The sequence below is a fragment of the Varroa destructor genome, unplaced genomic scaffold (assembly GCF_002443255.2).
Source record: "Varroa destructor unplaced genomic scaffold, Vdes_3.0 BEIS01000003.1, whole genome shotgun sequence".
NCBI classification, from domain to species: domain Eukaryota; kingdom Metazoa; phylum Arthropoda; class Arachnida; order Mesostigmata; family Varroidae; genus Varroa; species Varroa destructor.
Window position 1 is genome coordinate 2758124 of NW_019211456.1, and position 15261 is coordinate 2773384.

General features: G+C 39.1%; 1 long non-coding RNA gene across 2 annotated transcripts in view; it reads left to right on the forward strand.

Annotated features, from left to right (window-relative positions):
• Window positions 1-13516, forward strand: part of LOC147756385 (uncharacterized) — a 41200-nt gene extending 27684 nt beyond the window's left edge. For both annotated transcript variants that reach the window (XR_015324360.1, XR_015324361.1), the window contains one exon: window positions 12350-13516. This is a non-coding gene — a long non-coding RNA (uncharacterized LOC147756385). The remainder of the gene's footprint in view (window positions 1-12349) is intronic.
• Window positions 13517-15261: the final 1745 nt, after the last annotated feature.

The following is a 15261-nucleotide window of genomic DNA, read 5'->3' on the forward strand; positions in this document are numbered from 1 at the left end:
TATAATAAGTTAATTTTATTAAGGAACTTACGCAGAGGCTGAAACAGATCATTGTTTGATGGTACAGGGCTCAAATTATACGGCGGATACATTTAAGTTTCCTACTCGAGCTTTCTCGATTTTTTGAGTTAGCTAAAAAAAAACTATGTGATCTGGCATTGCCCCAGAATGGAACATAACGCCTGTTCCGTTCTAGACTATTTTTTTCAATGGCTTGTTGTAACCTTGTTAGTGGGTGACAGTGGGATCCCGAATTAACCCATAATGCACGATTCCTTTCCACCAAACATAAAACATAACCTCTTTTTTATAGTCAGTCTAGGCTTTGCTACAGATCGTGAAGCATTAAATTTTTTTTTTTTGTTGCACGTCATTGTCATATGTAGTATATATACTTCTTCTCATCCGTGCTCAAGCACTTTAAAAATGGCTTCATTGCGTGGCGCTTTTGTGGAGCTTCGAGGATAGAAATACGATCGTTTAAATTCGTTTGCATCATTCCGTATGGTACCCCAACACCAAGCTTCTTCTCATAGCGATGGCCTACAACTTGATTTCAGATCTATTTAGTTGTGTTTAGTTTTTTGACAATATTAGGCCTAACTACATGTCGACCTTGCTCAATTTTCGCTATAATTTCAGCAACTTTTTTCATAATCGGTCGATCATTACGAGGGGCACCTGAATCAAAATTTCTAGAACGTAAGCTAACGTATCATCCTAAAGTCCTCTCTTCCGACAACACACTTTGATCATAAATAACGCGATTTTTTATAAGTCTGGGCAGCCTCTGTGCCTTTGTCGTGTTAAAATTGTAAAAGCAAACAAATTCTGGCAGAAATTTATTTTAAATTTCAATAAAGCCAGACTCTTTGGAAGTCAGAACTCACACCAACGCCGACATGGCGCAAGTCATTATCTAGGACACCTGATTTTAAAGCCGTCTAACTTGAAAAGCGGTCACAACTTGACGACAAAGCAATATGCACAGAACAACACATCTAATAAATACCCTTGTCGGCTTTGCTGAGATATTTGTTTCTTTTGAAGCAACTGAAAATTTTCCAAAGGTGCCGCGCCTTCAGAGAAAGCGTATAGCCATAGCCACTTCTATTTATCAGATTTATTTCCACGTATTAGTCAGTCTGTAACTATCGCTGAGGGCAAGTTATAAACTGTAAAACACAAAAGCTAGTCATACTTACAAGCATCCAAACAATGATCAAATTATAGAGGTATTACACAAAAATAGACCGTTTGTCGTACTATTTTTCATTACTTAGCTAAGTTATAGGGTCCGCTCAATTGGAGATCTTCTGTATCATGCGCAGGCAAATGAACCAACGACTTCCTGTTTTTGATACGGTTATGTAGCAATTCAAGTCAAGACTTCTCCAGCATCAGTGCTTACAGTTGCCAACCTAACATTATTATATTATACATAGTAGGTATTTCTAGTAATAGGCATTATTTTTATTTTGTTATTTGGAAGTCGTGCAGCGTCAATCATTTGTTCCAGGGAACCATTAGATCGTAAGCAAACGCTAGATGCTTTCTCGCATGAACTTTTGCTCTCTTATCAAAAGGGCAAACAGAACAAGGCCGTAGAAGGCGACGGTATGCCCATTTGTGTATGGGCTTACCCAGGCTGTTCCACTGCTGCCCTCCTTCCCTGTTTTTATAATCTCACCTGCCTCTCTCTCGACAGGATTTAGAATCACATATAAATATACCGTGTCCAAAAGCGAGATGCACTCTCGAAAGAGAATGCATCATAGAGAATGCAGAACGCTACAATGACTCGATCGTACAATGCAGGTTTGAGTTGCCCTAGCAAAAAAGGCCGCCTGGCAAGAGAGATTGCACGACACCTTCACGAAGAAAACTTCAGAATGCATCAAGATCAGAGCTTTTCTGTAAGAACTGTTCCCAAGTAGGTAGTTGTTAGAATAATAAAACGAATATCTTCGATAACTGAAAAACGAAGTTCGATTTGTGTACATGTACAATTCCAAAAATTCAAATGTGGCTACCTCTTAATGTTCTGCTTCGAACTATTCTGAGAGTCTATCACTTAAAACGTACATATTAGCTTTCGTTTACATACCTGTACTTACATGTACACTTTGATTCGTTCAGAAGACCATAGGGATGCAAAGCTGTAGTTGTTTCGATTATCGCATATAAGGATTTGTAAAAAAATGCCCCACACATGTAGAAGACTATACGAGAATTAATATGCCTTGCAAAGCGATGTGGCTTGCAAGCACCACATCCTTTCGAATAAAAGTTGCACGGTGCCTTTTAAATGCTGCTGAATCCCCAGAAACGATCTTCACCGAACAAGACGTTTCTCCGAAAACTTGGTGCGACTCGAGCATATCGAGAGAGCCAAAACTCTCACAAAGCCCTGTAAATGGATCACATTTGCTATGCTGAATAAAAAACGGTGTGGGAAAAGAAATAAGCTCTCATTAGCTTAAAGTAACTATTGCGTTAGAATCTTAGGCTTGCCAGCGCAAGGAACAAGATATGTTCTGTTCATGAACGCACTTTTCTAGTAAACCGACAAACGCTCTTACGTCTTAATTAATTACAAGTTACGTATACGAAAAATATATAATTTATGTACGTGACTTTAGCTACCGCAGTTATTCGTATAAATCGCTGTAGTGTTAAATTATCTACAGAGAGATCCATTGATATGAAGAATCCATATTGAAGATAATTTTTTAAAAAGATTGCACAGAACGGCAATGTAACCGTGTATAATCCGAACCGTTTGTGTCGCGCTGACTTTGCTATGAAACAATATTTCGGGGGGCCTCTTGCAAATACAAATAAAATTGCAGCAAAAGGAACACCGTAGCTAGATACTGTCCTGTAACAGGCATTTTATACATATTTAAAAAAAAAAACATATCATTTGTGGATAAAAATGAGATACTGTAAAAATATGTGGGCAACTGGCTTATGTACTCGCACTTTATTTTCCATTGGTACGATGCATAATAGAAATCATAGAAGAAAAGGCAGCTAATCTGGCAGGAGTTGTCGGCTGCTAACATTGTTGCTATAGGCGAAGATGAGTCGATGTACCACATGTAGGACGAGCATTTTTGACAGAAATAAACTAGAAAGAAAGTGTAATAAAAGAGGTTTGTGATCGTCTAAGCTATACCAAATTAAACGATATGTTCCTAAACCATTACTGGAAATCAAATCGGCGGATGTCTCGACAAGTCTATCTAAAACTGGTTAGCTAAAAGATATTTAATTAATTTCGGCTTGTTTAGTTAGGCACGTTTGGGAGATCAGGTGGACATTCTATAAAACGCGCAATCGTCTTTTTATAATGCTACTTCTATCCAAAAAAAAATCCAGTTGTATGACAAGTAATCCGGAAGAAGATCGTTGAGCGTTTTGCTACATTTTTAGTCGGTTAACGGCGCCGTCCAGCATTACCCATAATCTTCCCGCTCAAATCTGGGAAATAGGTTTGTAGAAGCGGCATTCAGTCATTTGGTGCTAGTGTATCGAGACTGATTTGAGTATCACTTGGCACACAACAGGTCGAAAAGATGAAGGTCTGGCTTATTCGAAGGCGCTGACACCGGAAAAGCCTCAAATTACCAAAAAAAAAAAAAAAAAAACATTTCGACTGAACGCCTTAAGTCTGCAAAATAATGGTGTTTTTCGTTTGTTGCTTGTTCGGCCCACGATTTCACTGCAGCGTGTACAATACATCAATGTATTTATTTTTTAAATGAAATAGCAGCACGACACACGATACATTTGTACTGGTAAAAAATTTCGTTCAAACTACAATAGGAACATACTCGAACTTGTGGGCGAGCCAGCGGTGGTGTCTCCAACGGTAAAGGTTCTTTTGTCAAAGGAGAAATTAAGAAGGTCCAGACAATATAGAGAGGATAACAAGATCTCTCTTTTGAGGTGCAGACGAACAGCCTTGACGATTGGCTTATGGAGCAGAATGGCGCGACCTTGTTTGAGGGGGGCTTTACTTTTGAAAACCCTAGTTGATACGATGCAATTAGATCAAATAAATGTGGAATTAACTTTCTGGTTCGTAAAAAGCAGTTCCCACCAAATGGAGCGCTTGCAGCTCTATAAAACGTGAAGCACAATTTTTTCTGTGTAAACTCAAAACACTTTAGATGGTTACCGATGTTCGTGCGGCTACAAGCCGCCCTGTCGACCAACTCCCAAATTACTTTTTATCGGCCGTCATCCTTCAAACGGTCACCAGTGATTTCTGGCGGTAGTACGTTCCGTTTTCAATCTTACCAAACCATCCTTGAGGCAATCCTTGTAGCTATAGCGTCGTTACCATGCACAAAGCAAATATCTCGGGTTATTTTGACAGCATTTTAACCTTGATGAAATGCATACTATAGAAACCGTCAATAATGTACTCTCTTCACTTAGAGCATCCATCCTTGAAAAGTTCTTTTAAGCTGAAATTGCACTCACAATACAATACCGTTGCAGCATGCTGATCGAACGTCTTAAAAGCGCTTGAGAACCATATACCAAAGGTAAACAGCAAGTGACAGAAAGTGGGGATGGAAAGCTTTTGCAAAGATATCGCAAGAACTCATTTGTGTATGTAATGTATTAAGTTGTTTGAACTCTTTTTGCAACTTTTGTTTATTGCTTTATCTTCCAAATTCATTGGTTGCCACATGTTATATACCGGCGAAAACTTCTTTATTTTTTTTACACGTTTGCTGTCATCTTTTTTTCTAGGGAACAGATGGTGCCTTGGGTTTTGGATTCAAAAATAGGTGCGTTAGGTGGAAAAAAAGTGATTTTAATGTATCAAGACTTCGTCTCCGTCAGAAGTCTCCAGAATCCAATAAATTGCTCCACGAGAACCTACAGTTAAAAAGCATGGGCCTCTCTAACAACTGGCTTTTCTCTAAGGAGGCTCAAAACAGCCTTAGCTGAATTTAAAGGTTCAAATCAGGCGTATCGTTGTAGTCGAAAATTCCACGTTTGAACGTAGGAAAACTTTTCGTTATGGAGTCCCTATTCTAGGCATCGAATCTGTCCTGCATTGTCTTAACAAAACGTTGACCTTAAGACAAGACAAATGATAAACGCCAAAATACTACTTTTGTGACACCAGACATAAACATTTGCGATAGAAACAAAACGAACAATTTATAGAGCCAGAAAAAACCTAGAAACAGCATATAATATTTAATCACAAACAAGAGTAGCTAAAAGAATATTTTAAAAATGCGTCACGTATGCCCTTATATTTACGGGCAACCACTACCTTTATTTGTAATATAGGCAATAAAAGAAATACCTTATGGCCTTGGCTAGCGTTGATTAGGAATAAAAGCAAGGCAACCGAACTGTTATCATAAGACATATTGAGCCCAGTTAAAGTAAAAAGTAAGGATAAACAAGTGTATATTATAACAGACACTTTTTTATTCTTAACAAAAGTCCAGTCGTTGATTACAATTACGGATGTCGATGGGCCCCGACTTACGTTCATTAGCATTGATTCTTAAACAGTTCAGATGTCGATGCTTAACAGTTGAGCCCAATTCGGGTTAACCCAGAGCAACCCAGATGTCTTCATCCAACGAAATTGTTTTTATATTATAAATCTGCTTTGCATTCGCAGTGATTCATAGTTTAGGCACTGCAGATTACTACCATATCATGCAGTGCTGAATTCTCGTTCGAGGGACCTTAGTCTTGCATTGATTGCGAGAAAAAAATTCTGCTTTTTAGCTACAACGTAATCAGTTTATACAAAGGAAATATCCAGGGTTCTTTCGGCAATGTTTTGGCTTCGTCAAAATGTTTAGTAAAGAAGGAATCGCTTCTTTCTGCCTGGAACATGTACGCTCGAGGAGGTCTTTTGAGTTGAAATAGCATTGACAATTAATTTCGAAACAGCGCGCTAATTGAGCATGAAAAGCGCCTTATGTACATATATATATATATATATATAAACGATAACTAAGAAAGTATAGGAAAGGGAAGCATTTACTTTCTGCGCAATTTAATTATTTGAAAATTCGTTCGCGGGCTTTGAAAGGACGGTTAAAATGACTGGAGGACGTCAGGTTAACTATGGATAACAATGCTTTTTCATGCTCGATGTTTGCTCGTGGTTGTTGTGACTGAAGACTAGTCTATGGAATTTGTGTTAAAGGCTGATACTCAGTGCGCTCGATATATAACGCTAGATACAAGCATAGTATGATAATAGAAACGCAGAGGAAAATTCGCTTATATTTATAAGCGGAGCTGCTCTATTCGTTCGAGTTTTCTTCAAAAGTGACTTATACTGTTATGTTCTTTACAAACGCTACTGCAGTTGGAGCAATTTTCCCTACGACAATAATGATATATAACCTCTTTTTTTTTATTATATCTACTTTAATATAACTACTACGTATTACGCGTAAACACTGACCGATTTTTTTTTAATAATAATCATTCGGCTTTTGCAAGTAATTTATTATGTGTTTCTGCGACGAGCTCTGGGCCAATATATTCATTTCGTCCCGCCAGTAAATTCTACGTCTGATGTTCGTCCTATTTATGTTTAACCCATTTTATGGGACCCTCTTTATGGTCACATACATACGGATTGCATTAATCCACAATGAGAAAAGGTAATGATCCTGCCCTGGTAATAATCGCAACATTTTGCTACCTCATACTGACATCTTTGCGGAAACGTGTCGTTGTAGGTGCTAATTGCCTACTGCCAAACCAGATATTGAAATACAACGAAATATTATACGTCCCTTAACTTTTAAAGCACCAATGTTCCTGACACTTGAAGAGGTCTCATAGATTCAAGATGTTTGTTTCGTATAACTGCAGTTCTTCTTCTTAGCCAATTCGCTAGTGGTCTGCAGGTTGTTTTTCTTCAGAGGTGCCTTCAGGCAGTTCGCATCCGTTCCGTATGGCCGACAAAGGCAGTACATCTTTGAGTTCGAAGATGCTATTATTTCGTAAATTATCTTTGATTAGTCATTTTGAATACACATCCTATTCAGTGTATATCTTGTGGGCTGCTTCGGCTGTTTGTTGACTTTAGTAAAAGGCGAAATAGGGTAAATGTTTTTTTTTTGTTATGAGAATATTTACCATTAAAGAGCACGTACGAAGTAAAATGTTTCACCGCATAATTATGCTTCCAACGGGTTTATGGGGGAAAGAGAATGCTTGTAGGATGTCTACAGGAGTAAATGAACCTATATTTACTTCAACTTATTTTTGCCTGAGGGAAGTGTTAAACCATTAACCTGTATTGAGTTTCTGTAGCGCGTTAGACACTAAATAAGCTAAGTCAAACGTTCAAAACATTCATGGGTGCATCCATTTTCCTAGCTTATTGACAACTGCGTGCACAGAACCCTGCAACGTGCATTCAACATTATATACAGTTTTATGTTTTTTGGGTGAATGTAGATGAGGCAAAAGTAGACCGCTTAATGCCTTGCGCACAGTGTGTTGAGCGCTGCTAGTAGGCAACTGTCTGTATGCCATTGATTGATTATACAACTAATCACCTTATAAAACCAAGCAACGTCTACTTGCAGTAGTATTTTCCAGTTTTTATTTACCTTAGTGACAGGTAAAATCATGACAAACACACAAAATCTCAAACAGGTCAAGACCAACAAGAGCAACGTCGCTGTTGAGTTACCAGTGTTATAGAAACAAAGAATTCCTCTCCCCTTTCTGTAACGCCAAGCACTAACTATACAAAAAGGAAGGAAATAACAACATTCGCCCCTCGCTCATTTGATTGTCTACTTACACGTACACATCCGACGCCGGCATCGCATGTTTTCTGAAATGCTTAACTACAGCCAGACCAGACCCACTTTGAATAGTCAGGTAGCTAGGCCAACAGGCCGGTGGTAGTGCAAACGGAAATAGACATAATATTAAAAAAACGAAAAGCTGTAGGTATGACACAGAGACAACAATAATGAGGAAAAAAAGCAAAATAGAAGATGAAACGTATTCGTTTGCATCACAACATTAAACGCAGCAAACCAAACAAACAACACTTGACTCTCGGGTCCTATGCTATCGATTCGACCATATCCCCCGCGGCGCTGTCGTATCTCTCATGTCGTTAGAGGATCGGCAAGTGAAGCGGTGGAAAAGGAGAAAACTCCTAACAAGAGGATGCGTAGGAGGTCTATGCTCTGCCTCCAATATCGCACCGCGCCTCCCAAAAAGGACTATGGGTCTGATTCAGGCCAAACCGGATTAAAGCCCATAAAGCGCATCTAAACCGTTTCTGTATCCCTTAACTACCTCTCGCCTCAACATGGCAATGTTTGCTAGCTCTGTTGTACGCAGCGACATTGTGACGGTGCTAGTAATCGTCTTTTTGTCTTAGTCGTTGCTTAGCGGCAAGGAATTTTCAAAAATTGTTGGGCGCTAGTTTTTCCCCCCGCTTCATTAGCTGGGTCAACCAGCGAAAGTCATTTAAAAAAAGGCACCACTTCAAGAAAATGCGATACGAATGGCTGCTGATGCAAATCCGTTCAACAGACCCTTTCTTCCATAAAAGAGGGCTTTGCATCTAATATTGACTTCGGCAGTGGAGCAGGGGCTATCACAGCGGTGCGAGAGAAGGAAGAGATGGAAATGCGTCTGGACCCCCTTTGTATGTAGCATATGTATATGTAATATGAATGCGTATAGGTCAGTTAGTGCGTAAGATTTTGCAGCGGTCCCAGCTAGTAGTAGAGGCGGACTGACTGTCTCCTCTCGTTATCAGTAGGTAGTGGTCGACTTCAATGGTTCTCTTTGCGCAGCCCAAGAAAATGTTAGTTGGGCTTAGAGGCTTATGCAGACTGTCAGGGATAGAAAATTAAATTATCGCGTCTAAATTCGAACTGCACGAATCGAAGGAGAGAACAGACTAAAGTGATTATCATAAACAGCTAGAAGTAATATATTGAGTTCGTATATCTCTGATGAACTTTCAAAACAGTGGAAAAGCTGTTATTTGCAATTATAATGGGGCAATAGTTATAGTAGTAATTGAGCCATCTACGTTATCTCACTACAGTTGTGTCTGCGGGGCAATCGTAACATCGATGGCCTGTCGAATCATCATAACAAAGGAAAAAGCAATATAGAACTTCAAACAGAATATCAGTGATTTCTCGGAATAAAATAAAAATGATGGTTGACTTTCACGGACCACTACCTATCCATGTATTTAGTTGAGTTACTGTTGTGCGATTGGGATCAAAAATTTCAATTCTTTTGCCGGTCGACGACTCAGTATGAGTAAAGATCCGGATATAGTCATTTATGAGTAAGTCGCCATTATATACACCGTCTGTCACATTTGTCCCCAATAATCCTAATATTGGGGTAAAATTAGAGCGCATGATTCAAACAAGCAACCATAACATTAGGCAGGTAGTTAATGGGTAATATGCTTACCTGTTAAACTTAAAAGATACAAGGCGGTCTCCGTTCAAATTCGGTCGTAGATACGCATCTACCTTTGGGAAAGATGTTTACCGAACGTAAAGCCCGAAATAGTTAGCTTGGCTAGTCAGTTCCGTACAAGAACTGAAACAGTGGGTTCATGCTGACGATTAACCAACGCCTAGCGGAGTGACGAGTAACTAATCAAAGTTAGACCTCTCGTGCAGTAACTTGTCATGATGAACTTCTAATCTATATGATGACCTATGCTGTTGAAAGTTCTCGTCATAGTAAATCATTTATTTCCATATTGTTGAATCTATGATACCGCTCTGGTTCTGGATAAAGTTCAGTGGAGCAAAATGATATAATAAAAAAAAACGTAGCAGCAGATTGAGGCATAACTTAGGACACTGTACTATACTAAAGTGAGTCCTATCAGTAGTTACGTTGTCATTGTGACGTCGATATTTCTAACACGAGCCACACTATTGATGTACGTGTATTGCTGAATAAAAGGGTTTATCAAGACTACGCCAAACTTATGCTAGTAATATGTAATATCCTACAAGCAGAGATTTTACAATTTAAATCATATTAGTAATTTTATCTGAAGTTCAAATGACTAAGATACCATAAATTTACTTATCTAGCGTAATGTCGTGTTAAGCAATTAGGTTTTAACCATGCGTATCCTTAACTACACCGGCCACTTCATTTCATACCTTCCGTCCTGACCATAGTGAGTTTCACATAGGATATTTACAGCTGAAACGATGGAATATCTATCTGAAACTAACTGAAACCGGAAGAGAGGACTAATCAAATGAATCAATTTTTTCCACGTATAGCAATGTCTGTAGCGTTTCATCATAAGACGGATTTACCTCTCAGTTTTCAAGATATTAATTGCGCGTGATATTGTACGCTGAGCTCTGAAGAGGAAAATACATTTTCCGTACGTTTTCGTACTAGAAAGACTTGCTGCTCTTAAAGTCGTACAGAATGTTAGTGTTTGTTTCCGCAGAGTGGTGTACGCTTTTTCCGATCTGGGCATGAAAATCGGTTTTAAGATCGAGCTATGCAGATGCCGCTGCCATAAACGTTTATGCATCGTTTCCATGATGGTGCAGTGCTGATATATTGGCCTACTGAGCTTATGAGCACGTAGTGGTCTGGGTTCGAAACCGGGCGTACGCACGTTTCGATCTATGCTGGAAGCGCACAGTCGGAACTAATCCCTAACGGCAGTATCGGATGTGCAACTCGAAACGTTCAAGATTTAATTAATCTCTGCTGCATAACATAATATTCTAGCATTCTGCTATCTGATTTAATTAATTAACTTTAATAGCAAGTTGTTAGCTTGTTCAGTCTGTATATTTAGTAATACATTTAATAATTAATTTTTAGGTTTTGTAGAAAAATATGCACGCATATAGGTATTTACATGAAGCACGTACATACTAGTACAGCGTCAAAATCGCAGATTTCAAATGAAAAACAGGTTCGCGGTCGAGATTGTCTTTCGATCCAACCGGATCGGGGGAAAATGTACCGATGCATTTATTGTTTGCTTCGTCATAGACCTGCAATGCGTACATTTACCCGTCTATTCACGAATCCTGATAACTGTGAATTCAGTAATACGAAAAGGATTCGCCGATCAGAATAAGGTTTAAACATGGAAGCTATATTAACACCTAAACTCATAACATTTGCATACATAGATTACCTAAAACGTTACACAACATACTATCACGGTAAATTACTCAAACGGGCCTTAAAGTATCACTTTCGCCTTTTTGCCATAGGTCTGTTTTAGATCTAAACGGAGGCCTTTAGATTCTAAGCGCGATGAATTGACATTGAAGTCAGCTTCTGCAAAGTTACCACAATCGTTTTCCGTACCCACTGAATCCAAATAGACTGATCTATACGAACTAAACCAAGCAGAGCGGATCTATCCTTTTACAACAGGAGGACCTAGAGATACTTGTACGAATAAGTTGATGATGATGGTACTCACTAACCTAATTTGCATAGATGGACGACAATCCGTTGGGACATTTGACGATAGTGGATATATTGGACTACAAAGCAGATGGTTTGGTCTCTCCTTCTCTATATATATATATATATATTTATATTCTTCTTCTGTGTACATCAATTCTTTCCACGCCATTACGCTGCGACGCCAGACCACATTTTCCATGTCTCATTCTCCTATTCTATTTATTGGTGAATAGTTTCTATTTATCCAATCGTTCTAGGACCAGCACTCACATTGCGCTGTTTGTAGATAACGCTTTTTAACCATTTCATTTCATATCATAAATAAAGAAAACTGCAACTTCCTATTTAGCTCAAATTATACTAAAATACGAAGTTGTTGTTGTTCGCACACTTAATTGGCTTTTCAGCTGCATAAACAGTGTCAACATAAATATGCAGATTGCGTGTACGCAAGGAAACATCTCCTTGCGATATTTCTGCGCTTCGATCAAAAAAAAAAATTGAAAGCTTTCTTTCCTTTAATGAATGCGTTACGATCTCTTTATACTTCGCACCTGGGCCTGCACAGGGTGTCCATAAGATTAGAAGGCAAATACCTTCTTATCCACTGAGCTATCACGGGCGCCGGCTTCGCGAAAATTACAAGTGAAACTGATTAAACTATTAAGGCGTTATGGACTTTGCATATCTTGTAGGAAGGATTGCTCACGCTCAGAATACCAGCATTTTCCATACTGTAAGCCTTCTTAAAACGTAAATGTCAGGGCAGCCAACCTAGTTCTGATACCCACTGAATGTTTGGTAGAACAAAACAGATTGTTAAGTGTATCTTATTAACAATGTAAATTCTATTTAATACTTTCAGTGAATCCATTTAGAAGACGGGATCCTGCATCAATATTAGATTGGCTAGAGGCAACAATCGTCTGGCTCAATTGTCATGAAAAATCCCTTCGCCGTCTAACTGGCAGACCAGCTTAGGTGAATGATGTATTTTAAAAGGCCGCATGAGCACGGAAGGGAGATGCATTAGTGGAAAGGTTCATGAAGAATGGAGACCCCGAGAAAGGGAAGTTGAGGAAACTCAATCGTTTTAAGCAATTAGCTTTTGTCGCGCACAATACCGCTTATTACGTTCGGCTGTTCGCCTGGCAAGTTCGAACTTTGAACAACAACAACAACAACACCGCGATTAAACTTGGCTGAGGACAGAACATTATTCTAAGATCCTCATTTGATGTACTCCAACTTTTGACTTAACTTCTGTCAAGTCAAATTAGGGACATGTCAAAAACTGGTTCGCTTTCCAACACTACCATGATTGTACGCTGAAATTCTACTTTAGGTACAATAAGTCGAAGAAGGCGCTTAGACACCTTTTCAGTTGAGTAGGAAACTGTTCGCACAAGGTGCGATTGCTTCATAAAAACGTTTAATTAACATTTCTAGTGGAGCTAAACGTTCAAGTACCTTCTTTGCGCGTGGATGACTAACCGATAAAATTAAATATCAACGGTTGAATTTTTTATTGAAAACTCTTTTTACTTTCTGAGAATGCAACGGCTTACCAGATAAAATACAGAAACAGGTCCTAGTGAAAGTATGCAACGAGCAACATGGCTTCTTACAATTCTGACCTTATACGGCGCATTGTTGAAACAACATCTGGTAGACCTCTATGCGATTTGAAAAATGTCTATCACTGAACGAAGCAAGTAGCCTAAGGTAAAAAAAAAATGTTCACGTAGAGGAAAGGCAAACTCGTGCTCTGGGAATCAGCCTGGCCACCTTTCCTAGGTTTCGTCGTAACCTTGTTCATTAGATCTTAAACTAAATTGAGAGATTCAATTTAAATGCGGAATCGCATACAGTCCAGCTCACGCCTGCTGAACATGAGAATTTGCTTCTGTACGTCGATGACCTGGTATCTATGTGCCAATTCGTCAGGGTACAAGGTCCCTGGGCCTTTAGACTTTTGCTGATAGATTTTTCAGCATAGCCGCGAATGGGAATGGGATTTAGGTCATCGCTACACGCGAAGCCTGCGGTTTGAAAGCAGGCGGGGGGGGGGGGGGGTCTGCAACGCCTTGTTGGATTTTTGTTTGTTTTTGTTGAAGGATGGCCCTTCGAAAAATTTTGGCGGGAGTTGCTCCTGTTCCAGAAGTTTCAGAACGACCTCCTTTGATGTTGAATCTGAGGCCGTCTTGAAGTGTACAAATGCAATGACTATAGGTCACGCTTGTTTAGAATTTGATCTCGCCTTGCAAGCAGTCACGGTCGATCGATCACATTGTAATCCGTGCTGCTCGTCCGGCGCGATTTCTAGGAGCCGACTTAGTCGTGATAGGGAAGGTTGTCAGGCTCTGTTTTAAATACAGTCCCGCGAGTTTGGCATGTCTGGACATTTTTTTACCTTAAGAGTGAGTAGAAGTGTGTCCTTTAAACATTCATTAAACGGTGCATTTAGTTCGGTGCAGAATCCTTCGACCCAAAGAAAGTGGCAAGGTAGTCGATCGGTATTGATGAGCTGACTGGGTACCTCGTTGAGATATGTCGGGAAACTCATTTATACCAGTTTAGGAATTGCTATTTTCCCCTAATTACTACACCTCAGTTTAAGTGAGACTCGTTCTCACAGGACGGGTGGACTCGGACGCACGTCAGCCAGCGTTGTAGACCTAGCCTTTGGAGGCCCCAAAAGGTTGTGGTAGTGCGCGTTGTATTCTTATGAATGCCACTTCCGCACTTGCACATAACCAAGTTGGACCTTGATTTGGTGTCAATACCAACGCTGGATACGCCAATTCATGTAATATGATTGACTGAGTGAGTATTTATTTTGGTATATTATAATAAGTAGGATGACCATCTTACCCACTGACATCATCTGGAAGCCATGCGTGCGTAAATTCAAAGTTCAATAGCAAGCTTCGAGCGACTAAGGTGATAAACCGATTAAGATGCCAATAACCATGAATGAGTTTATATAGCCACACCCTAAGAAAAACCAATAGTTGATGTCTCGGAGATCTATTATTTTGCGTATATACAATAACGTTTAACACCATCCGCTTGCCGAAATAATGCGCTGTGGATAGGCCTTTTAGGCCTATCCACAGCGCTTTTATGGTAGGATAGGATCTTTTTTCATCCACACATATACTGATTGGTGCATTAATGCTCTATTAAATTAAATGTACCTATAATGTATCTAAATCGGTATTTAGTCGAATTAAATTATTTTTATAAGAATGTGTGAATGTATAGCACGAATACAGTAGAGGTTAACGATACCTATCACTAGCGTTACACCAATATAGATACGAGAAGATAAAAAAAAATATATATATATATATATATATATATAATAAGTTGTTTTGGAAAATAGAAATGTTAATCAACAGATATATCTAGTTTATTTGTAAACGACTATTTATAAGCAGTGCTTCTCTGCCGTTATATTGTTGGATGTGACGGATAACAAGCGAGTAATAAAAGATTCCCTTATTAACGAATGCTCAGAACCGGCGATCATCTAATTCGTATGTGGCTTGTGCGTTGGAATCTGGAACGCTGACTGTGTTAAGGTAAATTGTTGTCATAGTAATTAGTTGATATACTAGTACCACACTTCAAGGGTAGAGATGTTCTTTCCAAGTTTCTTTGAGCAAACTTTATGTCTTGCTCGTACGTTTTTCTTTATAATTGACTGATAATTGTTAAGATTCATCTGTAACTAACTTGAACGCTGTTTTTTTTTTAGAATTCAGTACACGA